Consider the following 26,150-nt stretch of genomic DNA (forward strand, 5'->3'; position numbering starts at 1 on the left):
GCAAACCAAGGGACCACTTGGCAGGTGGAGTGGGGCTGGACTGAAGGTCCGGCTGGCCCCTGGTGGGCACTGGTGCAAGGCACAACCTGCACCACTGCAGCAGTAACTTTCCTCCAGCAGCTCCCCAGCCCCGGCACCATCGTGCTGAGAACCACCCAGACCCCTGGGTGCATGTCCAGCTGCCAAAGTGTAGATGATGATTTAGGGAAAAAAGTGCTTGGAGCTCTTCCAAAGTGACCTCATCCCTGAATCATCCCTGGCAGCATCTGGCCTTTCTTGGCTCACATGGGGCTCCACCTTTGGGTGAGGCAGCTTCTCCCAGAACCCTGCCTCCTACCTGAAAGTCTTGCAGGGGGCCTTGAGGAGAACTGGCAAGTAGGCCAAGGCTGCTGGTGGTTCAGAAGCACTCGATGTGGGGTGATGCCCTAAGAGTCCCCACACCGGACTGAGACACCTCTTCTCCATTCCTAGTGGGGAATCCACCCTGGGCTCTGCAGGGCCAGAGCAGCCTGACTCATTCTGCGGCTTGCACCAGAAAAATCGTCAAAAATAGGCCTGAATCCTTGCCAGGCCTGCCATGAATTCTGTGCACTATGACCTTAAATATACTAGATAAACCAGAAGCCTAAAATTGCTCAACTCTCAGAATAATAGAATTTAGTCTTCGTCTCCTTCCTTAAGTTGAATTCTTAACTGTTAAATTTCAGGCTTTCTTTGTGGATGTAAAAATGTTCAAGGCCACAGTTCTATACATTTTGAAGTGAGGTGCTCATAAAATTAATTTGCCATTAATTACCATCTGATTTATATTCTGGTGGTTGTTTAGAAGAGTACTTTTGGTTATTTATTCATGATTTTGTTGTTGCTTCCTAGTTTTATTGGATTGACTGAAGAATATAGCCTCAATTGCTCTCTGTGAGACGAAATATGATTCACAATTGTATATGCTCTAAGATATGAGAAAAGAATGCATATTCTCTGTCAGTAAAATACAAATGTTTTAAATATGTGTGTGTGTGTTTGTAAATATTTGAAAAGGAGTCTGCTGACCTTATTTTTAATGCATTGCAGCTTTACTTGATTAAATTACCTTTGTATTTGTGAAGGATTTTGCTTTATGTATTTTTGATGCTGTGTGCCTGGTGAATAAAGATATAAACTTTGCTTTGGACTTTAGCTTTTACCATGATAAAATAATCCCTTTGTCTCATTTAATGCACTTGTTGTGTATCTTGCTTCATCTGATGTATCGATACTGTCAGCCCTTCTTACATTTTTATTTGCATTTGTCTTTGTGATTCTGAACATCCGTTTCTTTTCAACTTTTGTCTTCATTTTATTTCAGGTGTGTTTCTGACAGACAACATATATCTGTGCATATTTTAAAATTCAGTTTGATATTCATTGTTTCACGATAGGGAAATTTGGTTCATTTGAATTTATTATGAAGATTAATAGCTTTGTCTTAGTCTCATCATATTTAATATTTACTATTTATTAATTTTTCTATTTTTATCTCTCCCTATGTTCTGGCTCATCATATTAAGCCTTTTGCTAGTCCTCCTAAGTTTTTCTTCTATCCTTTCACTCTCACTTTTAAATTAATGTTATTTGATGATTCCCCATGCCTCTAAATATTACCTTACTATTGTAAGAATCATATTATAATCTATGTGTCTTACTAACACAGAAAAATTAATATTTTATTTGCCTATCATCTCCTGTCCCCCGTCCCAACTCCCTTGAAGAGAAGACATTTCCACCTGTACCTGCTGCTCCATTCTAAACGAAATCCCCACCCTTGCCAACAGGCAATGCTTGGGTTTTGCAGCAACAGTTTCATAGTTCTAATGTTTCGTATTCTGGTTAAATATTCTGAGACATTTTCTTCAGTTTAGGATAAGTACTCAAAAGTTGAATATATCCCACTCATATCATCTTATCCATTTATTTTATCTCTATATTTTAAAATCCATCTCATGGTTCAGCATTAGGGAATTCACCACTATGATTCATTAAGTAAACCAATTAAAGGTGGAACAACATATTGCCTATTTATGCTTTTGGTTTTAGTAATATCCTTTCACATTCATAATCCAGATCATGAGATAAGCAAGATTTTATCCATCAAGGCTACCCTTCATGACTGCCAAAACTGAAAAAACATTGCTGCCATTTTAGTCAACAGTTAAACTTTACTATAAAATATTCTGACACTAAAGGAACCTCCAACTCACATGGTGATGCTCAAATCGCATTTGCCAATTCACCAAACTAGCAGATTCTGCAACATGGAATTCTATGAGCTGGGTGTGGATATGTCCAGGCCCTCCATGGGAACTGACCTTAAATACCTCACAAATACCATACCTTCCAGGAACTCACATTTTCTTTATTGAATGTAGAATTGTGAAATCTGTAGGAAATAGCTGAATCATTATTTCTTAACTATCTCCTGTCTATTAAAGTAGGAACTATGAAATAGCTCAAGGGAAGCCTAAGAAATTTCTTCCATTATATTCAATAGCCTGCACCCAAATCACATATGAAAGGATGTAGACAAATAGAAATTAAAACTGAATTTTGCAGAAGAGGTTGAAGAACTTCCCCAGGAAAAATTAAATGTATAAACTGAAAATTGATGTAAGTCATCAGTTCAGTCCTAAATAGACTGAAGGATCACAACAGTTTTGTGGACATTTTTCTTTTCTTCTCTTCCTGCTTTCCCAGACTTCTAAAAAGAGGTCTGCTAAGAGTAATAAAAAGATAGATAAATTTTATCTATCTGAAGGTGTATATAAATAAATTCTCTTCACTAATGGTAAGGGTGTAAATTGGTATAGAATTTAAGGAAGACTGAAATGTATATACAGATCTTTCTCAACTAACGATAGGATTACACCCCTATAAACCCATCATAAGTTGAAAATACTGTAAGTCGAAAATGCATTTAATACACCTAAACTACCGAACATCAGAGCCTAGCCTACCTTAAACGCGTTCAAAACACTGCATTAGCCTACAGTTGGGCAAAATCATCTAACACGAAGCCTACTTTATAATAAAGTGTTGAGTATCTCATGTAAGTTATTGAATACTGTACTGAAAATGAAAAACAGAATGGCTGTGTGGATACAGAATGGTTGCAAGTATATTGGTTGTTTACCCTCATGATCACGTGGCTGACCAGGAACCGTGGCTCCTGCTGCTGCCCGGCATCACAAGAGACTCTCATACTACATATTGCTAACCCAGGAAAAGATCAAAATTCTAAACTTCAAAGTATAGTTTCTACTCAATGCATATAGCTTTTGTATCCTCGTAAAATCAAAAAATCGTAAATTGAACTACTATAACTCGGGGACCATCTGTGTTGTTTTTTTAAAGTGCACACACTTTTAAAAACTTAATTTCATTAACATTTATCTTAAGGAACTGTTTAGGCGGTTGGGCAAAAATGTATGTAAAAGTAGGTTCATTCATTGTTCTCAATAGAAAAATAACTGAACAAATTTTACAAACATCTATTAAGAAGGGCCTGGTTAAACAATGTATTGTATAGTCATACATTCAGTAATTTAGAATGGTCGTTTAGATCTCTGCATATTGACATTAAGTAATGCCCACAACATACTAAGTGAAAAAGCATAAACATATAGAGAAATATGCCTATGTCTAATGAGAGAAAGTCTACATAACTATTTATGAATACATGTGAAAACATTTGGAAGACCATGGTCTAAAACCTTATTGGCGGTATTTTTTTGCAGGAGTGGGGAATACGTTGACCATATAAGCTATGCTGTGGGGAGTTTTTTATGAATGGCTGCCAGTGTTCTTCCTCCTCCTCCCTCTTCTTTTCTTCTTCATTATTTCCTCCTTCTCATTTTCCCCCCTTTACTGAGGTTGACCTATTCACTCATTTGCAATAAATAAGATATTCACATTCCAATGAAAAAGAGAAGCGATTAAAGTAGGATAAACATGAAAAAGATGGGGAAGACAACTTACAGTGTATAAAAGTGTGGATACTGGCACCTTATTTTTTTAAAACAAAAAAGGGAAAGAAAAGAAAAACGTCACTGACTTTTCTGAATGCTGAAGTTTTAAGTTCATTCCCACTTGAAGTGGCAAAAAGACAAGGATGTCTGCTATCACTACTATTATGCAACACTTTCTGGTAAAATTATATATTGCCCTTGTAATTAAAAATCCAATAAGTTTTCTAAGCCAACATATTATAATCTAGACTAGATTTTACACTAGTGGGGTCAAAATTTTAAGTACATTTCATTGCTAAAATTCTCAAAAATAAAATGATATAAATGACAATTTATGAACTAGCGCTCTAATATATGAACTCTTTCCAGTAGGCCGGAGGGGAGGGGGGGAACACGAGGGAAATTTCCAGAAACAGAAAGCAGCATTAAACTCATTGTAAATACTTTTTGACACTTTAATTGTAATCTCTTCATATTTTTAGCTACACATAAGACTGATTCAGTCACACACTAATAAGTAAGATGTACAAGATACATCACAGTAAAACTTCTTGTACTTTTCCACTCTTTGCATTTATTCTTATTTATTCGTGTTACACATATCTTCCTTTCTACTAAACTAACATTCAGGATATAATCAAGTTTTTTTTTAATTGAGGTGTAGTTGTTATACAATGTTGTGTTAGTTTCTACTGTACAGCAAAGTGGAGTTCCCTGTGCTATACAGCAGGTTCTTATTAGTTATCTAATATATACATATTAGTGTATACATGTCAATCCCAATCTCCCAATTCATCACACCACTACCCCTCCACCCACCGCTTCCCCCAGTTGGTGTCCATATATTTGTTCTCTACATCTGTGTCTCTTATTTCTGCCCTGCAAAGCGGTTAAACTGTACCATTTTTCTAGATTTCACATATATGCGTTAATATACAATATTTGTTTTTCTCTTTCTGACTTACTTCACTCTGTATGACAGTCTCTAGATCCATCCACGTCTCTACAAATGACCCAATTTCGTTCCTTTTTATGGCTGAGTAATATTCCATTGTATATATGTACCACATCTTCTTTATCCATTCATTTGTTGATGGGCATTTAAGTTGCTTCCATGACCTGGCTATAGTAAATAGTGCTGCAATGAACATTGGGGTGCATGTGTCTTTTTGAATTATAGTTTTCTCTGGGTATATGCCCAGTAGTGGGATTGCTGGGTCACATGGTAGTTCTATTTTTAGTTTTTTAAGGAACCTCTGTACTGTTCTCCATAGTGGCTGTATCAATTTACATTCCCACCAACAGTGGAAAAGGGTTCCCTTTTCTCCACACCCTCTCCAACATTTATTGTTTTTAGATTTTCTGATGATGCTCATTCTAACCAGTGTGAGGTGATTCCTCATTGTAGTTTTGATCTGCATTTCTCTAATAATTCGTGATGTTGAGCAGCTTTTCATGTGCCTCTTGGCCATCTGTATGTCTTCTTTGGAGAAATGTCTATTTAGGTCTTCTGCCCATTTTTTGATTGGGTTGTTTGCCTTTTTGATATTGAGCTGCATGAGCTATTTATATATTCTGGAGATTAATCGTTTGTCCATTGATTCATTTGCAAATATTTTCTCCCATTCTGAGGTTGACTTTTCATCTTGTTTATAGTTTCCTTTGCTGTGCAGAAGCTTTTAAGTTTCATTAGGTCCCATTTGTTTATTTTTGGTTTTATTTCCATAACTCTAGGAGGTGGGTCAAAAAAGATCTTGCTGTGATTTATGTCAAAGAGTGTTCTTCTTATGTTTTACTCTAAGAGTTTTATAGTGTTTGGTCTTACATTTAGGTCTCTAATACATTTTGAGTTTATTTTTGTGTATGGTGTTAAGGAGTGTTCTAATTTCATTCCTTTACATGTAGCTGTCCAGTTTTCCCAGCACCACTTATCGAAGAGACTGTCTTTTCTCCATTATATATCCTTGCCTCCTTTGTCATAGATTAGTTGACCATAGGTGTGTGGGTTTATCTCTGGGCATTCTATCCTGTTCCATTGATCTATATTTCTATTTTTGTGTTAGTACCATATTGTCTTGATTACCGTAGCTTTGTAGTATAGTCTGAAGTCAGGGAGACTGATTCCTCCAGCTCTGTTTTTTTTTCTCAAGATTCCTTTGGCTATTCAGGGTCTTTTGTGTTTCCACACAAATTTTAAGATTTTTTTTCTAGTTCTGTAAAAATGTCATTGGTAATTTGATAGGGATTTCATTGACTCTGTAGATTGCTTTGGATAGTATAGTCATTTTTCACAATATTGATACCTCCAATCCAGGAACATGGTATATCTCTCCATCTGTTTCTGTCATCTTTGAGTTCTTTCATCAGTGTCTTATGGTTTTCTGAGTACAGGCCTTTTACCTCCTTAGGTAGGTTTATTCCTAGGTATTTTATTCCTTTTGTTGCAATGGTGAATGGGATTGTTTCCTTAATTTCTCTTTCTGATCTTTCATTGTTAGTGTATAGGAATGCAAGAGGTTTCTGTGCATTAATTTTGTATCCTGCTACTTTATCAAATTCATTGATTAGCTCTAGTAGTTTTCTGGTGGCATCTTTGGGATTCTCTAGGTATGTATATTCTCATGTCATCTGCAAACAGTGACTGTTTTACTTCTTCTTTTCCAATTCGTATTCCTTTTATTTCTTTTTCTTCCCTGATTGTCGTGGCTAGGACTTCCAAATCTATGTTGAATAATAGTGGTGAGAGTGGACATCCTTGTCTTATTCCTGATCTTAGAGGGAATGCTTTCAGTTTTTCACCATTGAGAATGATGTCTGTTGTGAGTTTGTCATATATAGCCTTTATTATGTCGAGGTAGGTTCCCTCAATGCCCACTTTCTGGAGAGTTTTTATCATAAATGGGTGTTGAATTTTGTCAGAAGCTTTTTCTGCGTCTATTGAGATGATCATATGGTTTTTATTCTTCAATTTGTTTATATGGTGTATCACATTGATTTTACCTTTTAGATTATTAATAAGTTAAAATATTAGTGACAAACACAAACTTTTTTTCAGCTTTATTGCATATACACGAACTCTTACGCTTTAGAACAGGTTAAAATGATTAAGAGGACACCAAATATTGGTTGGAAAAATGCTTCCTATACCCTGCTGGTTAGAGAAAAAGTGTTGGGCTCTCAATAAAATGATAGGTCCGTAATATTCCACTGGACAAAAACCAAAAATGGAACTTCTTTCAAATATATGCTCTCAGTATACATTTCCAGTAGCATTTTTGAAGTTTGCTCTTTTATAAATGAATATAAGGTCCTTCTTCCCCCTTCCTGCTTCATAGAAGAAAGTCTCCTCTCCCAGCCAGAGTATCACAATGCCTGCCTGAGTCTTACATCACTCACCTCTTCTGGGGGCTCACAAGACAACTGTTGGTCATTAAGACGCTTGAAAGAACTGAGGTGTGGGCATGGCCAAGCCTCAGGTGGTAAGACTCTCACCCTTCATTCTGTTCCTAAAAGCAGATATTTAGTAACTGACAAAGCTGTGTTTTGAGTTGTATTCTGTGGTGACTGCACAGCATGGAATTATTCAAGCGTGTTATTTTAGCAATCCAGACAAGCAGATTTGTTACTAGAGAGCAGAAATATTTCTGGTACACATAGGGACTAAATAGTATATCTACCCATATTTAAACTTTAACAAATCTTCTGATAATACTTTCCTAAATTATTCTTGAGTATAGTCATTGTGAAACATATGATGTTCAATTGCACTGATGTTTTTAAAATTTGCAATTTAGGAAATTTTGAAGTAATTAAAAAAACTTTTAATAAAAGCAATTAAAAGTTATTGCTAATTACTCTAGGTCAAAAAGATTTATGTAAACTTTTCAAGTATCTTTTTTCCCTAAGCCCATATTTTGTTATTTTATTTGGAAAGCTCCTGCAATCAATGACTGTCCCCAAGCGTCTCTGCCTTCCTGACATGCATTCCTGCATCCCTTTGCTGTTATTTCAGGAAGGAAGGATACAACAAGCCCTGGGGGAAAAGAGCAACAATTGAAACTTAAGAGTTGAATTCCTAATGTAAAATAAAGACGTTACTGAGATTGGGTTCAAAACAAATATTTTGTCTGTCTCCTTGGTGGTTTCTCACTTGCCAGTCGGAGCTGAAAAGCTCCTTCCCTGTCAATGCAAGCAGGGAATGGTAATACATCATCTGTCTTTGAAGTGGAACAAATACCCTTTACTAACAAAACTGATCCAAAATGTAAAAGAATATATTAGAGCAGACTGTGATGGTTGTCAATAAATATGTTTTCATTACAACTATTCATTCACAACATCATGAACAGCTGCAGTATTCTCTTACGTAAATGAAAACTACCCTTCCCACTCAATCATGTCTTTACAAAGTTAGGGGGCTCTATTTTAAACTTTATGTTACTTGACATTGAAGATAATTCTAATTACATAAATACTCATATACACAATTATTAATTCAATTTTCATTCTTTTCCTGAACTTTACCCCTTTAGAAATCCATGTGATGCCAAGGATGGACATAATGGTTAGGAATTTTGTTGGTGAAGTCTTTCCAGGCCTCAGTTAAAGCAGCACAAGAACTGATAGTGAGGCAGGAGATAGATGGGTCCCAGGCTGGGCAGCTGGAGTTTGTCCCCTGTGGACAGATACTCTGAAACAGCAGGAGTGAGAGAAGAGCTGAGCCCTCCCAGATAAAAGATAGAGACCACATATTTCTCATTCTCGAGGTCAAGGATACCTTCCCAACTATAAATGCACAGAAAGCCTCCTCGGAGGTCTAAAGAGAGGGGGCATCACCTCATAGTAAGGGATGTTAACCTACCCATAGGCCTCTTCACTAGAATCCACCTTGGCTAAGAGATGCACGTGCACACGTGGGAGGACCCTGAGACAAACCAAATATGGACTCAGAACCAGGCAAAGAAAGATGATTGGCCAAAGCAAACCCGGAAGAAATGCCCCATAAGTGATTCAAACTACCAGGAGGGTGCCACTCTCTCTCTGAGTTCACCTGTATCTACCCACACATACCCTTTTTCCTCCTAATAAACACTTTACTTGTTTCACTACTTTCCGTCTCTATGTGGAAATTCATTTCTACACAGCTGACGGGCCAGGGCCTTGTCACTGACCACTGGTCCCTCTAGTGGCTAGGATTCAGCGCTCTCACTGCTACAGCCTGACTTCAGTCTCTGGCCAGAAACCGAAATCCTCCAAGCTGCTGCAGGTTGAGGTCACCCGAGATCAATATGATGATAATACCTAGTTCATAGGCATTGTGAGAATAAAATAATACAGCTAACATGTGCTAAAAAAATAAAAATGAACAACAGGCCCCAAATGGAGTCACTTGCCCCAGGACAGCAAACCAAGACCTAACAACTAAACTAACTGCAGTTTCACCCTCTCCCAGGAATGTGACCTTTCCCCAGTCAACCTGGGATTACCTGATCAGCACTAGTGAGGTAATTTGTTTGACAGACTCTTGTCTCTCCCCTAAAGGAAGGTAACCTTGCCTGAACAAATCCACTTCTTGTTGGAAACTTCCTTTTCCCACCCCCTTCAGCCTATAAAAGCCTTCCATTTCGTACAAATGGAGCTCCTTTCTACTTGCTAGAGCTCCTTGGAGCTCCTTTCTACTTTCTAGACAGGATGCTGCCCAATTCATGAATCACTGAATAAAGCCAATTACATCTTCAAATTTACTCAGCTGAATTTTGTTTTTTAACAATGGAGAGTGGCGAAATAAATGCTAGCTAATTTTTCAGTCATAATTTGAAGGTACTGTTTTTGTTACTTTACTATGAATAATTAAAAAATATTTTATTTGCTGTGAAACTAGCCTTGAGTACTCCAAGATTTCTGCATAAATAACTAGGTACTTACTACCACCTTTTGAGATACAGTTCCCATACCGCAATCTCACAATTGTCTTTATGAAAATGTGTTAAAGTTGAAAAAACAAACTTAAGAAATACTCCCCATTGAAGGTCCAGCTTACATTGAAGAGAAGGCTGTGTGTCCTCTTGAGAGGGTTTGCCCCCAAAGAGCAAATTCCTGACTGTTCCTTCTGCTTGTCTGATGCTTCAATACTGTTGACATTAAAATAGGGCCAGTTCCTTGTCAAGTCAGGCAACCAAAGTCACACTACCACCAAAACTGACTGAAAATTTAAACATTTAGATAATCGGTTTGGTGGATGCTTCACCAAATTCTCTGAACTACCAGTTACTCACCAACGAGTTACAGAACAGCAGTAGTTTAACATGATCTAAGGCTTCCCTGGTGGTGCAGTGGTTAAGAATCCGCCTGCCAATGCAGGGGACATGGGTTCGAGCCCTGGTCCAGGAAGATCCCACATGCCACAGAGCAACTCAGCCCGTGCACCACAACTACTGAGCCTGCTCTCTAGAGCCGGCAAGCCGCAACTACTGGAGCCCGTGTGCCTAGAGCCCGTGCTCTGCAACAAGAGAAGCCACCGCGATGAGAAGCCTGCGCACCGCAACGAAGAGTAGACCCGCTCGCCGCAACTAGAGAAAGCCTGCGTGCAGCAACAAAGACCCAACGCAGCCAAAAATAGATAAATAAAATAAATAAATTTATTTTAAAAATAATAAAATAAAATGATCTATACATCATTATTATGTAGAGGATCAAGTAATCATGCATCCAAACAACACCAGGTGTGAAAGATAACCCTTCCCCTTCTTCCAAGACAGTCCCTGAGGGGTTGGACAGCCCCAGAGCATTGTTGGAAAAACACTGAAGTAGATTCTAAATTCCTTTTCAGTGCTAAAGTTTGAGAAGCCCTCAAACTTGGAACGGTAGGTCATACAGATTAAGCTTAAAGAGTAGTATACTACAATTCATTGATAAATGGCTCTTGTTGTTCATTCAATGCAAACAGGTTTTAGAGCTAAATTCATGCTTTTGTGAATGGACTTTTGCACACATTAAAACATTTAGTTCAATGGCTATATTCCTGTCTGAGTAAATCATAGAATCCATTAAGCTCAACATTTTAATTAGTATGTCCCAAACTCCATCACTCATCACCTGGGTGGCCTTGGTCCAATTACTTAACCACTCTAAGCTATAGTTTCCTCAACTATAAAATGGGGGGAAGATCATTATGACTCATAAGGTTGTTAAAATGATTAAATAAATGATGCCTGTGCCCTGCCTGACAAGTAGTAAGTGCTCATTAAATGTTCATTAATAGAAGAACTAGTAGTAGAAGCTACCATATTTGGAGAGCCATCGATTCTGTTTTCCAAGAATTCTGTTAGTGAGAATTCTGTTTTGTTTTGTTTCTGTTGCATTGCTATATACAAGAATGCGACTTCCATCTCTAAAATTACTCAAATAATGAGTCAGGGAAAAATAAACTTAAGTCAAGAGTTTGACAGTCTGAACTGGCTGAATACTTCTAAGGAAGATAAAACTGCATGCACTTTTTTGGTTGTTTTTAAGTAGATTTTGGACAAGAGAAAGAAGTGAAGAAGTCCCTCTCCAAAGAAAGCCCAGTTTGGCGGTGAGAAAACTTTGGAGACAGCTGAGTAGAAGGAGAGTCAGCAACTGACTTTCTCTTTGTGTGGAAGAAACACTAAGAGCCCATCCAGAACTGTGGGATAAGAGAGGAGGGTGGAGGGAAGACAAAAGAAGAGGCAAACAAGGGGCTGTCACCATCCACCACTTCTGCTCTGAATACCTTTGAAAAAATAAAGTTGTAGGAACAAGGAGAAAGAGAAAAGTCACCATTTTATTCCCCCACTTGAGATTCAGTTAGAGGAAAACATGCAGACGGCAACCAGGATGGGTTCTCTCGGTGACAAAGTTCACTTGGTTCTATGGATCTCTAAAGTTCTAGCCAGCTCCTGCCACTAGAAATAAAACATGTGGCAACAGTAGCCCAAGCCCTGGAGACCCCTAGGAGTCTTGCAAGAGGGTTCAGTATAAAGTTGGAAGAGTCTAGAGAATTCATATTTGCTCAATTATTGGGAAAGAATAAACTGGGTTAGATACCACTTGTTCCTAGATTTTGCATTTGTCTAAGCTTCAAATGAGATTTTCTTTCAAATTTATATCAAGAATCATGAACATAATCTGTTCTGTGCAACTTCTATATTCCAGTCATGGTGCTAAGCACTTTATTACATTTTATCTTATTTAATACTCACAGCTTCACTGGGCAGGTGGAATTATTAGCTCCATTTTCTAGCCCAAGAAACCCAACCTTGGAGAGATTGATTAACTTGCTCAAATTCACACAGCTGGTGACTGGCTGAAATGGGATTTGTACCTATTTGATGACATATTTGATGGTGAACATACCCTTTTATATTTTACAATAACTTTTCATTTAATTTTGTTTTCTTATCTTTGAAATATATGTTCATTGTAACAAAAATACAGATAAGCAAAATAAGTATATCTTTGCACTAAGGGTTTAATTTGCTTAAGAAAAGTTATTTATTTCAAGATCCTACTTAGCAGTTTTGCAACACTTCTCTTCCTATGGAGGGTTAACTTTTTGAGGATTTTCTCTCGTTTACCCACTATTCCTAGGATAGTTCTTTGCCCATTATGGGCAATCAAATGTATGTGGACCAAATAAATCCAAGAGAAAGCTGCTTGTTGGGGTTACCACACCAGTTGAGATCACATTTCCTAACTGTAGTTCCCAGAGTTGGGTGGTAATACTTGCCCAGCCATCCAGTTTTCTGGGAGCAGTGTGATGCTATAACAGCATCACAAGTGCTATCAGAAAATGTGGTTAAGAGTGAATATCATGGACGTGTTGCTCCATTTTTTTTTTCTACTCTCAAAACATCTTTGAGCAGTAACTTATTCACAGATAAAATTTTTTTTCTCTTCAACTTTTTCTTTTCTTTTTGAATACTGTACTTGGTTTTGGGGGAAATATGCTCAGTGAAAGAAAGAACAAAGAGTATATGGTTGACAAAGAATAAAATAATAAAAAGTATCAAACTTAGAAAGTTTAGGTTCAGGAGTTTTACTCTTTGGGTGTATCCTTATTTAAAAAAATAATTAGATGATAAGAACAAAAAAAAATAATAATTAGAAAGGAGAAGCAAAAGATGAAAGTGTCCAAATAAGATTCCTGATCAGTTGTTTATTTTATTGATATATTTTATCATGTATTTGAGTTACAATATTTATTTATCAGGAATAAGAAAATTTTAATCATAAAATTATATAACATCATTCCAACATTGGATCTTGTTATTTTCTTCACAGGTATGGTGGAGAGTCATTCCTTTGCATGTCCAGATAAGATCTTTGTTGTCTTGGGGAGCTGCTTCTCCCACATTCCAAAATATGGTCTTCATATGGGAACCACATGACAGGGGCTGCTGACCACATTATCCCAACCCCCAGGATGGGGCCTGGGTGCTAGAAGGCCAATCGGAGTATTTTCATGAAATTTTTCTAACGGAATCTGGCAGGAAATAGCTTTGTTCCTTGTTAGTTACAAGGCTATAAGAATATAAGCCCCGAACTATCTGCTACCAGTTCCTGCCTCATGGATATCACAGCCTAAGATGATGAAGACAACAATTGGAAATGGGAAGAAGTGTGTGTGTGTGTGTGTGTGTGTGTGTGTGTGTGTGTGTGTGTGTGTGTGAGAGAGACAGAGAGAGAAAGAGAGAGAGAGAGAGAGAGAGAGAGATCCATTGTCTCTGAAGCTAAATCTACTTTCCAAGGTTTGCCTTTCAGAACAAATACACTGCCCATTTGCAGAGCTAGTTTGAGCTGAATATGTTTTGTTTAACTAAAAGTCCTGACTGATAGCCAAAATTCAGGGTGCTAAGCAAACAAAGTCTGCAAGACATCTATTTTCTAGCTTCTATTCCCCTTGACATCTGTCCTGAAAGATTTATATAGGAAATGTTGAAGTCTTTTGGCAAGTGCATAAAAATATTATTCAACAAATGTATTCCATGCCTCTTCCGGGCCAGGCACTGTGCTAAGTAGTAGAAATACTAAAGAAACGGGCAAGAAAGTACCCTGTATCCATGGCAGAGGCATACATCAAAGCCAATTATTACAGAACTGTGTAAGAAGGGCTTTAATAGATGCCTGTGGAAAGTGTCATGGAAACTCAAAGGAGCAAGCAAGTTCAAATACTTGAACTTTGAGTATATTTTGAAGAATGGTAGAATTTTCCCAAGCAGAGAACAGAGAAAAGGGCACTGTGGACAGCAGAAATAACATGTTGAAGGGCATGGACAGATGAAAAAATACATGCCACATTTGGGGAATAACAAAACCTTTGATGCAACCAAAACATAATGTTGTGGAGTTGGGTAATAGTGAGGGATTTGGCTAAACAACTAGGCAAGACTCAGATTCTAAAAAGTCTTAAATGCCATGCTAAGGAGTGGACTTTTTACTGTAGGCTGTGAGAAGCCACCTGAAGTTCCCAATCAGATGAATGACACCATCTAATTTGGATATACATGTATATAATGAACACACATGTACCCATCACCCAGTGAACAATTATATCAACTTGTGCATGAGGTTGGGCAACTTTTCATACAGTTCAGAGTAATTTTCATATCTTTTTCTATGAATTTTCTGTAGATCTGTTCTTGGCCTTTTTCATCTCAGTTTTTAGAAGCTCTTTATATATTAGAGGTACCTTTGTATTATATATCATTACACATTTCACTGTATATTTTGCAAATATTTTTTCCCAGGCTCTTATTTGTATTTTTTACTTTGTGTCTGATATGGTATTTTTACCATGAAAAGATTTTTAATTTTCATCTGATAAAATTTGTCAATCTTTTTTCTCATTGCTTCTAGATTTTGAGTCATATTTAGGAATGCTTTCTCATCCCCTGATTATAAAGGAATTCACAAGTGCTTTTTCAAATATATGCATGGTGCTTTTTTATACCTTTGATTTAAATATCTGATCTGTTGGGAATTTATCCTGGCTTATGGTGTAAGAAATGGATCCAATTTAATTTTTCTCCATATGGCTACCCAGTAATCAGAACAACATTTATTTAAAAGTCCATCTTTTACCCAGTGATGTGTGATGCCACATATAATGTATATTAATTTCCATATGCAATTGGATATATTTCTGGATTTTCTCTTTTTCCTTTGGTTTGTCTTCCTATTCATGTGCTAATATAGAATTGTTTGAATTACAGAGGCTTTACAGTACTGTAAGTGGCTTTTACTCCTAGCCCTTAAATTAGGGAAAACTGACATCTTCATGATGTTGGCCTTTCTTTCTCTCCTAGAATTGATATGTCTTTCCATTCATTAAGATCTATTTTTTTCCAAAAGAAATTTCCAGTTTTGCTCATATAAGTTTTGGACATTTCTTGTTAACTTTATGTTAAAGTATTTTTTCTCTTTTATTTTCTATCATAAATGGGGTCTTCTCTTTAATTATATATTCAAACTGTTTTTTATTTATACAAATATATGTTTATGTATAGGTTTGTAAACATATATACATACATATGCTATTAATTTTTATATCCTCATTTTATAACTTGTTATTTTATCGAGATTCTCTCGTTGATTATTGTATTTTTCCATGGATTCTTTTGAATTTTCCAGCTGTATAATCACATCCTCTCTTAATAAACATAGTTTTACTTCTTTGTTTCCTATTCATAGTTCAGTAATTGCTTTCTCATGTCTAATTGCACTGGTTAGTATCTGCAACATAATGATAAATGTTATGGATGGTAGGTACCTTTGCTCTTGACTTTAGAGGAAAAACTCTACAATATTAAATATTAAACAGTAAAGTTTTCCCATCTTTGGGGAAACTGATTTAGGGATGGTAATATATTGATTTGTAAGATTTGGATCTATCATCTTAAGCTTTTTGTAAGACATCAGAGTGAGGATCTCCATTGTATATGGCTCTATTTTCTGAGAAAAAGCCCTAGATGGAATATTTATTAGGTCCTTACTTTTTGCCAGATACTGTGCTAAGCGCATTACATGAATTGCTTCATTCTAACCTAACAACAAGATTTAGAGTTATTATCATTCTAAAATTCCAGGACAGGAAACTAAGACAATGAGGTTAAGTAATTTATCAATATCACCTAACCATTAAGTGGTCAAACTAGTATTTGAGCCTAAGCAGTCTAATGCCAGAGCTTAAATATAACCCCTATGTGATGCTGACTCATAGGATTTGGAGAGAAGCTAGTTGTTCATTGCAGTTGAAACATTGGTAATGAATTAAATGCTCAAGATTTTATAAATCAATAGTGAAGAGTGATAAGAAAAATGTTGAGAGCCAAAGAATTAAAGAAGAGACAGAAGAGGAACCCAGGGAAGAGACTGAGAAGGGGCAGGCAGAGAGATGGGAGGAAAATAAAGGAGAGAGTACATATCATGGAATGAGAGAGGAAAGAGTGTCAGGAGTGACGCAGAATTCCAGTAGGGAATATGGTTTATTTTCTGACCCTGATTCTTTATTTTCAAGTTCCAAAATTTCCCATCATGCTAATCAATTCCTGTTCTTTCACTATTTTCCAAAAAAAAAAAAAAAAAAAAAAGATACCTGGTATGAAATATTGCAGGATATCCACAGCTATCTTAATAAAATGTTCACAAAATAGTCAAACAGAAAAAAAAAATCCCTTTTTCATAAGTGAAGAGTAGTACTTGCATTACCTTAGGAAAATTACAAACTCACAAAGGTTCACCTTTTGCTTAAATATATTTCAAGTTATCAGTCAAAATATAAGTATTATAATGTGCAACCCCACAAAAGGAATTTGATTAGTTAGAATTATAATCTCTAGCAGATTCTAAAATTCAATCTTTATATGTGGGGGACAGCATTAAACTCTGCAGATAACATTATCTTAAAAGCTCAGGTTTCTTCCTCCTCACTGTACTCTTCAATTGCAACTGACATATAAGGAAGAAATAACCAACATAGTAATCAAATGAACAAACAATTTATCAAAAAGTTTTTTTTAATCCTCTGTAACTAGTTTAACATAGCAGTAAATATATTAGCTTTGCTTTGTGATCTTTATTTACATCATGTCCTTCTTTGTAAGATATAAAATGCAAGATCAATGTGGTTATCCATTTGGCCTTGGTTGAAAACATTCCAGTACAACACTGCCATTCATCTTCACAGTCATTTAAATGCAATTTGTTACTCAGTTTTGTGATTTAATATTATGTTTTATGGAGCTGATAGGACTCCAGAATTGCTTTCTGAATTATCCATCTTGTATATGTATATGGGAAAGCTTTTTCAAGCCCCCAAAATGAGTTCTTCAAGAGCAGGAAGGGTGGGGAGAATGAATCAATAGGGTTTTATGTTTCTGCAGAATCATAATTTTAAGTGATCTTATATCCAATTTCAAGTAACGATTTGTTGACTATGGTAACATCTGCCATCTTGTGGCTGACTTCAGGTACTACAGAATAAACTCAAAAATTGTATTTTTACGGTAATAATAATAAGGAAGAGGGCAGGGTTTTGGTCGTTGTATTACAACTACATTTCATGTAGGAAACATACATGTTTTTATTTAACAAACTTTTTTTGTGCCAATTTGATCTAATCATAATTTACTCCATTTTGTGTAGGCATCTTGAAAGTAAAGGCGAAAAATAAAAACAGAAAGAAAATAAAGAGAAAGAAAATAACATTTTTAAACCTGCCACAATAGAAGATATAAACAGTAATAATTTAATTATATTTCTTAAGTTGTTTCAGTTTTAGGGTGATTCCACTTTATCATTGAACAAATGCTAATTTATTCTTGAAACATAATTAGAATAATGCTAATATATTTAAAAGAAAACATCACAGATAAAAATGAGTGTATAAATCTCCCCCTTTATTTTTACTAATGTTAAATTATTATATACATATACTTCACCATCTCTGACAGAATTGACTTTAACTGGATAGTCTCCATGCCAAAGGTAATGATTGATTTTCTGTCCTTATCTCACTCAATTCTCAGCAGCATTTGACATAGTTGACAGATCCCTCCCTCCTCCTGGAAGCACTTTCTTCACTTGGACTCCAGGACACCATATTCTTCTGGCGGCACCAGCTACATAATTTGTGAGCCCAGAGCAAGATGAAAATGTGGGCTCCCTTGTTCAAAAAGCAAGGAAAAAACGCCCTAAGGTAGTAAATTATAAAGCTTTTTCCTTTCTTCCACTGTCTCTCCCTCAACTTGTCATGTTTTTTTAAATTTGCTTTCTATGTTGTTCATAAATAAAGAAAAATTTAGAATTTAAATTATCGACATGAATTTTACCATTCAAATTTACATTATGCAATGCCAGATTTAATGAAAATATAAGAGCATTTAACTCGCATGAATTACACAATTCATATTTTGTAGTCCATGCACGCATATATATTTTTAATTTTTTCCAGAACAGTGGAAGTGCTGCACAAGACTAATCTAATTATTTTTATTTCACTTCTTGAAATGCATGCATTCGATCAATACTCTCTATTTTTGGCTTATGGATGAGAAAGGAAAAGTCTCTATGGCCTCCTCTATCTTTCCCGCTCCTTCTACATTTCCTTTTTCAGGGTGAGTGGTTGGCTAATACAGGGAAGTAATGTAAGCAGCTCTTTGCAGGAAACGACCCTCAGCAGGAAGCCCCTTTTCTTGTCACTTTAACAAAACTATATTGTAACTAACTTTTAAACCAAGCACCTCCATGCTCTACTCATCTCTGGCCCTAGCATCTTCCCTGGCCCGGGAAGATGCCACGGAGCAATTAAGCCCGTACGCCACAACTATTGAGCCTGCGCTCTAGAGCCCGCGAGCCACAACTACTGTAGCCCGCGCGCCTAGAGCCCGTGCTCGGCAACAAGAGAAGCCACCGCAATGAGAAGCCTGCGCACCGCAACGAAGAGTAGCCCCTGCTCTCCGCAAGTAGAGAAAGCCCGCACACAGCAACGAAGACCCAACACGGCCAAAAATAAAAACAAATAAATAAATTTATATATATAAAAAAATACCTTCCCTAACTGGTCAGTTCTTTCCGTAGATCAAAGAAGTAGAAATGAAGAATAAGTAATTAACAGATAACAAGATGTCTTCCCTAGCTTCCCCTTCAGTAATCTTCCAAACAAACTGTGTGACCAAGTTCTGTGAACAAGATGACATCTAGAGGAAGATCACGAGTGACAAGCCTGCACACAGTGGGGAATGGCGATGACTCTGACCCTCATCTCAATGATTAACTGAGATTGCTTCCTTCCTTTCCTTTAAAACTTTCATGGCCGAGCAGAATCTTCAGAGGCGGTTTTTGGGGAACACTTGAGTCCACCGTCTCCGCAGATTGCCGGCATTCTGATTAAAAGCACCTTTCCTTTCTACCGTTTGTCAGTATGTAACTGATTCTGTACGCAGCAAGCAGCAGGACCCAATTCAATCACAGCAGTAACATAAGTAAGGAAGGATCGGATAGGGTTCTTTGGTTGTTCATGCTTCTTAGATCACCACTGCCTTCTGTCTGTTTTAAAAGCAAATTCTGGTTTGAACAGAAAGCACCGCCTCTCAAGGCTGTCAGCACCAACACCACCACTTGCTCTGTTGTCGGTGTAATATACTTACACGTACTTGATTGGCGCCTCATTGAACACCCAATGCATCATGGGTCCCCTAGAACTCTGTGCTCATGGGGCATCAGGAATATGAATGGGGTGTCAAGGAATGGCTGATACACATAATGTGTGTATCGTCTCTCCTCGCTGGCATGCTCCATTGTCCCATCAGACTTCACCTACAAAACACAAGTTCAAAGATAAAATAAGTAAGAATTGGTGGCAGCTTAGCAACCAAGTCTGGGGCCCTTCTGAGTGCAAAGCACTGTGTGCTGCACTGGTAACATGCCCATGAAACCTGATCTGCTTCCTGGGTTTCTTCCTATATCACTGGCTGCACCTTCTCAAACTTTCTCATTGGCTCTAGATATTATGACTTGGGTCAGTGCTAAGCCTTATTTTATTTATTTCTTCTTTAGCTGATGTCATCCAGCCCCTAGGCTTCAAATGTCATCTATGTGTGAACTACTCCCAAATTTGTTCTTCCAGCCCTGACCTGTCTTCTGAGCTCCAGTTGTACACATCAAACTGCCTGCCTGGCTTTTCCACTTTGATGTCTAAGGGGCATCTTATATCATCTCAATTTCCCACAAACTTCTGCCTACACTTACTATCTTAGCTCACTATTTACTAGTCACTTCATCACTTAAACACAGGAGTCTTCTTTGACTATTCTCCTTCAATTCCCTTAAATCTAAATCCAATACAAATCCTATCAGCTTTACCTTTATAATATACCTCCAATTTAACCAGTTCTCTCTACCTAGGTGGAGAGAAATCTAAGACACTATTATTTATTTCCTGAACTGTTGTAATGGCCTGTTAACCAAACTCTTTGCTTCCATTTGTTTCTCTATGGTTCCTTCTCCACATGGTAGTTGGAGTGATCTTTCTAAGAGAATCATTTCACAAACTTTCCCTGCTTAAATCTCTTGAGTGGCTTCCCAGCCAATTTTAAATAAAATCCAAACTCCTCAAAGGATCCTCAGATCATGCCTCCCCTCCAGACCTTTCATCCTACCACACTCTACCTGGTGCCCTGCGTTCCAACTTCCCTTTTTCCTTGCTGAAAACACCCCAAGCTCAGTCTCATCTTAGAGTCTCTATATTTGCTGTTCCCTCTGGCTGGAATACCTCTCCCCTCTCCTAATCTTCAAATTGCTCACTTTTTCAGTGTTTTCAGTACTCTGTTCAAATACTGTCTTCTCAGAGTGGACTTTCCTGGCTATTCTACCTAAAATAGCATCCTTGCCCTGCTCCCCGACCTTATATGCTCTATACTATTACCCTGTCATCCTTGCCCCACTCTCCAACATTGTATACTCTATACCATTACCCTGTCTTTTACTTTTCAGAGCACCTGTCTGTAACTGTACTCCTTACCCATTTGTTTACTTGTCTGTCTCACGCACCAGAATATAAACTCCAAGAGCACAGGCGCTTTGTTCACTAACTGCTGTATTTCTAAGGCTTCGAACAGTGCCTGGCATGCAGAAGGTGCCGAATATTTGTGGAATGAATAAAGGAATGCTTTATCTTTGAATCCCTGGAGGCTAGTATAGCACAATGTTTTCCTCAGTATAACCACTCAATAAATATTGTGGAAGGAAGGAGGTTGGAAGGAAGAATCTCCATTTCTCAGTTTATTCGTTCTATATAAAATGATAATTAGCTTACTTACTTCTATGTGATTGGCATCTAAAATATTATTTCAAAGTTAGATGAATTCTGCCAACATACTTAAATTTAAAAAACTTTAAATATATCTTATTATACTACTAATATGGCTAAAAACTGCTCTTTATTGGAGGGTGAATGGGATTAGGGTTTAAACTGTAAGAATTTTTTTTCATGGTCCAGGATAGGAATTGTTAGTCTTTTTGTTTTTTTACTTTCAGCTCTGATTTACTCTACTAAAACGTATATACCCAAAACATTTGATTTTCTATTTAGTTGTAATAATCTCATGGGCAAAAGTCAAAATGAGATTTGAATTATGCTTTGTTGACGGGTGACTGATTGCCTAATGAATATCTAAAAGACATTTCATTGCTTTTGTTGATAAATATGACATTGTATTTTCATCTATTATGCATGAAAACTGATGAAATATCATTTCTATAACTTTTGGAAAACAAGCACTTAGAAGACCTCTTTAAGTGCAACAAAAGCAATATTACATCTCAGTAAGACTAGCCCTGTTCTAATAGACATTCAGTAAATACATAGTGAGTGAATTTGTATGGCTTTTTCATTTGAACTCAGAATACACATGTTTAATGAAATAGCTGTCTTTTATGAATAAATTCAGAATCTGGAATGTAGATATAGATAGGTAGCTACTATATCTACCTATCTTAAAGTAGATAGGTAGATATAGCTAAATGAGTGTAGCTATAATAAAATAAAAATTGGTTTTACTTGTTTGCTTATCTTTTAGCAATCTCTTTCTGAACCACCACTCCACATTGAACTACATACCTGAAGGGATAGTCAGCTGCTTTTGGGTTAAGTTCAATAAGCATTTGTTAAATAGCTCACATCTGCAACAAGAACTGTGCAAATACTTGGGAATAGAATCATGAATAAGATACATTTTCTGTTTTTTGAGGTTCACAGCCTAGTGGGAAAACTAACAGATACCTTCTTATTTCAAAAAAATGTAAAATACAGGGCTACAATAAAGATGTTGCCTAAGTAATAAGAAAGCAATGTGGACTAAATTATCTTGAAGGACAAACAGGACAGAGTTAGGTTGAGTTAAGGTATGTGGAGAGTGTCAGAGAAGGGGGAGTCAGAATGAGACACAACACATGTGCTCTGGAAATATTCAAAATGTTCACAACAGGCAACCACTCTGAGGGTCTTAGGTATCACCCTGTAAGCAATGGGAAACCACTGAAGGGTTTGAGGCAAGGCAATGATGTAGGATAGAGTTACCATATAGAGCTGAGCTTCTCAACACTTCAAAGTTTATACAAATTACTTGGGGATCTTCTTAACTGTGAATTCTGATTCAGTATGTCTGGTGGGACCTGTGTTTCCTATAAGCTGGCAGGTGATGTGCTGGCTGCTCACCAGTCTGTGGGCCACACTGTGAGTAGCAACATTTTAGGGAACTTGCCTTTAGGAGTACCCAATAGGGACAAACATGATAGTTTAGGTAAGAGATGATGAGAGTTTAGGCTAAAGCAGTAGCAGTCACTAAAGATATTTTGGGGGCAAATTGAAAGAATATTTTTTTAACACATTTAATGAAAAAAGTTGAAACATTCAATAATGTTTAAAGTCTTTTACAGTCAGTACACATATAACCACCACCTAATTCTACAATTAAAATTTTATTATGCTTGCTTTATCACATACCTATTCATCTATCCATCTCTCAATCCTTTCATCTATCTATCATTTTTATGTATTTCAATGTAAGTTGCAGATACCAGTATACCTCCCCCCTGCAATAAAAAAAAATTAAGATTGATTGAAAATAGGGGTAAAGGAGTGTGGGTTGTTTCCTAAGTTTATGCTTGATGAGGAAGAATGTAGAAATAAATTTATGGGGTGGACTGGGAGATGCTGTGTTGAGTTCAACCCAATATCACTGAACTAGAGATGACAATTTAATATATATGTTATGCGTATATACGTGTAACGTCTACAGCTCTAGTTATGGACTGGGAATCATTAGCTGGTAGTTAAAATGAGAGGAGTAGATGAGAACGCTCATAGAATGTAGACATAGAAGAGAAGAGGATCAAGGATGGCATTTTGAGAAAAATGACACTTAAGACATGTACACGGGTAAATGATAAAATAAAGGAGACTACGATGGGATTAGGGAGACAAAAGAGAATCAGCAGAGGGGAGAGGGACAGTAAACATGTCCTTGTAAATCTCCTCACTGCTTGGGAATATTGTGGTTTTAAAAATGCCGACATTACACTTTATATTTATGATATCATCTATATCACATTGTATTTATACACTTATATTTAAAATGCTGACATTATACTTTTAGTAGTCAATCTCAACTTCACACTGCTTTATGTACATACCAGTGGAAGTAAAGAGCCATTCAAAGCAGATTATATTAAGTCACTTTCTCAATTCTCACTTACTGAAATGTCAATAAATGTTCCTTGTTTTGCTTGGAAAAGGGAAGGCAACTAACTGGACCCCTGATTCTCGTTTCTCAGGTGAGAGGTCCTTTTCGTGAAGGGTCACTGACCCACAGACATGTTTACAACATAGTGAAAAGTGACTTCCAAGTAATTTTAGGCTCTTAGAGCATTGGAGGTGGTGAGAAAAAAAGAGGTATAGTTTTACTTTAGATTTACGGAGGAATCTAAAATTTCATTTGATAAATTATTTTAAAAATATATTTTAGTTCCAGGTTATGGCTATTTAATGGAGAAAGAAAGAGTTAAAAAGGATGAAAAATATGAGAAGGAATTATGGATGACAGGAAGGAAAAAATGGGATAAACCAAGCAAAAGAAACAGAAGAAAAAATAGAGACAGTAAAATTAAAAGATCTTCCCAGGAGGAATAAATTTGTGTTTCATTGGAGAACCATGTATTGTCCAAGGAGGCATAACCAAACTTTTCTTATCAAGGATCAGAGAGTCAATATTTTGGCTTTGCTCTGTTATAACTATTAAATTCTGCCATTGTAGCACCGAAGCAGCCATAGACAGTAAATTTTTAAAAAGCATGTGTGTGTGTGTCTATGTTTCGATAAAGCCTTACTTACAAAACTCAGGCAGCCATCTGGATTGGGCGGCTGGCATAGTTTTTACTGACCTCTGCATTAGAGCAAAGGCCAAAAAATGGGGTCAGCAAACTTCTTCTATAAGGGCCACATAGGCCTCTAGCTTATTCTTCCTTTCTACCAATGTTTGTTTGCTTTTACAACCCTTTAAAAATGTACAAAGCATTCTTTTTTTTTTTTTTTTTGCTGTACACAGGCCTTTCACTGTTGTGGCCTCTCCCGTTGCGGAGCACAGGCTCCGGACGCGCAGGCTCAGCGGCCATGGCTCAGGGGCCCAGCTGCTCCACGGCATGTGGGATCCTCCCGGACCGGGGCACGAACCCATGTCCCCTGCATCGGCAGGCGGACTCTCAACCACTGCACCACAAGGGAGGCCCACAAAGCATTCTTAACTATAGGACCTACAAAAGGTAACCGTGGGCCAGATTTGACCAGTGGGCAGGTGGTTGCCTGGCACTTGTCTAGAGCACACCTTTCTGTCTTATCTGATTCCAGTTTGACGGGAGGTATTTTACAACTCCGTGCTTTGTAAATAACTGGTACAATGCAGAATAATTTTTGTCTATAGACACGACATGCAAATTCTGTTCCATAGAGGTCCAACTGACTTCCATCACTCACTGTGGAAGAAGCTAGTTTTGTGTCTATTTGCACATTCATTTTAATATTCCAGATTTATAAATATAACTGTTTAGAGTTCTTTTTAAACTGACTGTAACATCTTACCAGTTTATCATTAATGAGTTAAAAAAAATTTTAACACACGTTCATTTTTAAATCTGTATGAGAATCATGATTTTACTTTTTTGTAAATTACCCTTTGAACACTGGCATAACCCTTATTTCCCACAACACCTCCCAGGCTTTCACTAGAGACCTCAGTGGTAGAGTGAATTTTTCCTGCTACCTTGAATCTGACCTTTTATAACTCCATCCATTCCCTGACACCTTCCTCCCTAGTACCTGGTCACTCTTCCACACACCCCTCCTCAAACCAAATTGTTTGTTTGAAAAACCATCTCCTTCTAAACTTTGACATAATATGGTCTTTTCTTTTGTATATAGGCATAATCTCACTCATAAATTTCAACTTTGGAAAGGCAAAGATTATTGAAACAATTTTCAAAAATCTTGGCAATGAAATAAAATTGAATTTAAGGCCCACTTTGACTTGGGAAATGAATAATCCCACTCCTGGGTCTATGTAATGACTTAAATGTCCATATACTTATGGACAATTATTCAGAAATGAAAAGGAACAACTGCCACTATATGCAACAATATCAGTAAACCTCAAATGCATTATAATAAGAGAAGGAATCCGGATTCAGAAGTCACACACAGGGCTTCCCTGGTGGCGCAGTGGTTGAGAGTCCACCTGCCGATGCAGGGGACACGGGTTCGTGCCCCGGTCTGGGAAGATCCCACATGCCGCGGAGCGGCTGAGCCCGTGAGCCATGGCCGCTAAGCCTGTGCGTCCGGAGCCTGTGCTCCGCAACGGAAGAGGCCACAACAGTGAGAGGCCCATGTACCGCAAAAAAAAAAAAAAAAAAAAGTCACATACAGTATGGTTACATTTTCATTACATTCTGGAAAATAAGAAACTATAGGGACAGAAAACAGATCAGTAGTTGCCAGCAAATGGAGGTGTGGGGAAGAGATTGACTAGAATGATACAAAAAGGAAACTTGAGTTATCATAGAACTGCTTTCCTCTTGATTGTG

At 37.2% G+C, this 26,150-nt stretch overlaps 1 long non-coding RNA gene across 1 annotated transcript in view; it reads right to left on the reverse strand.

The window, feature by feature from the left end:
* LOC117312217 (uncharacterized) overlaps positions 1–26,150 on the reverse strand; it is a 233,884-nt gene that overhangs the window by 87,855 nt on the left and 119,879 nt on the right. Inside the window, exon 3 of the long non-coding RNA XR_004526492.2 lies at positions 19,667–19,835. This is a non-coding gene — a long non-coding RNA (uncharacterized lncRNA). The remainder of the gene's footprint in view (positions 1–19,666; positions 19,836–26,150) is intronic.

Source organism: Tursiops truncatus, chromosome 4 (genome assembly GCF_011762595.2).
Source record: "Tursiops truncatus isolate mTurTru1 chromosome 4, mTurTru1.mat.Y, whole genome shotgun sequence".
Classification (NCBI taxonomy): domain Eukaryota; kingdom Metazoa; phylum Chordata; class Mammalia; order Artiodactyla; family Delphinidae; genus Tursiops; species Tursiops truncatus.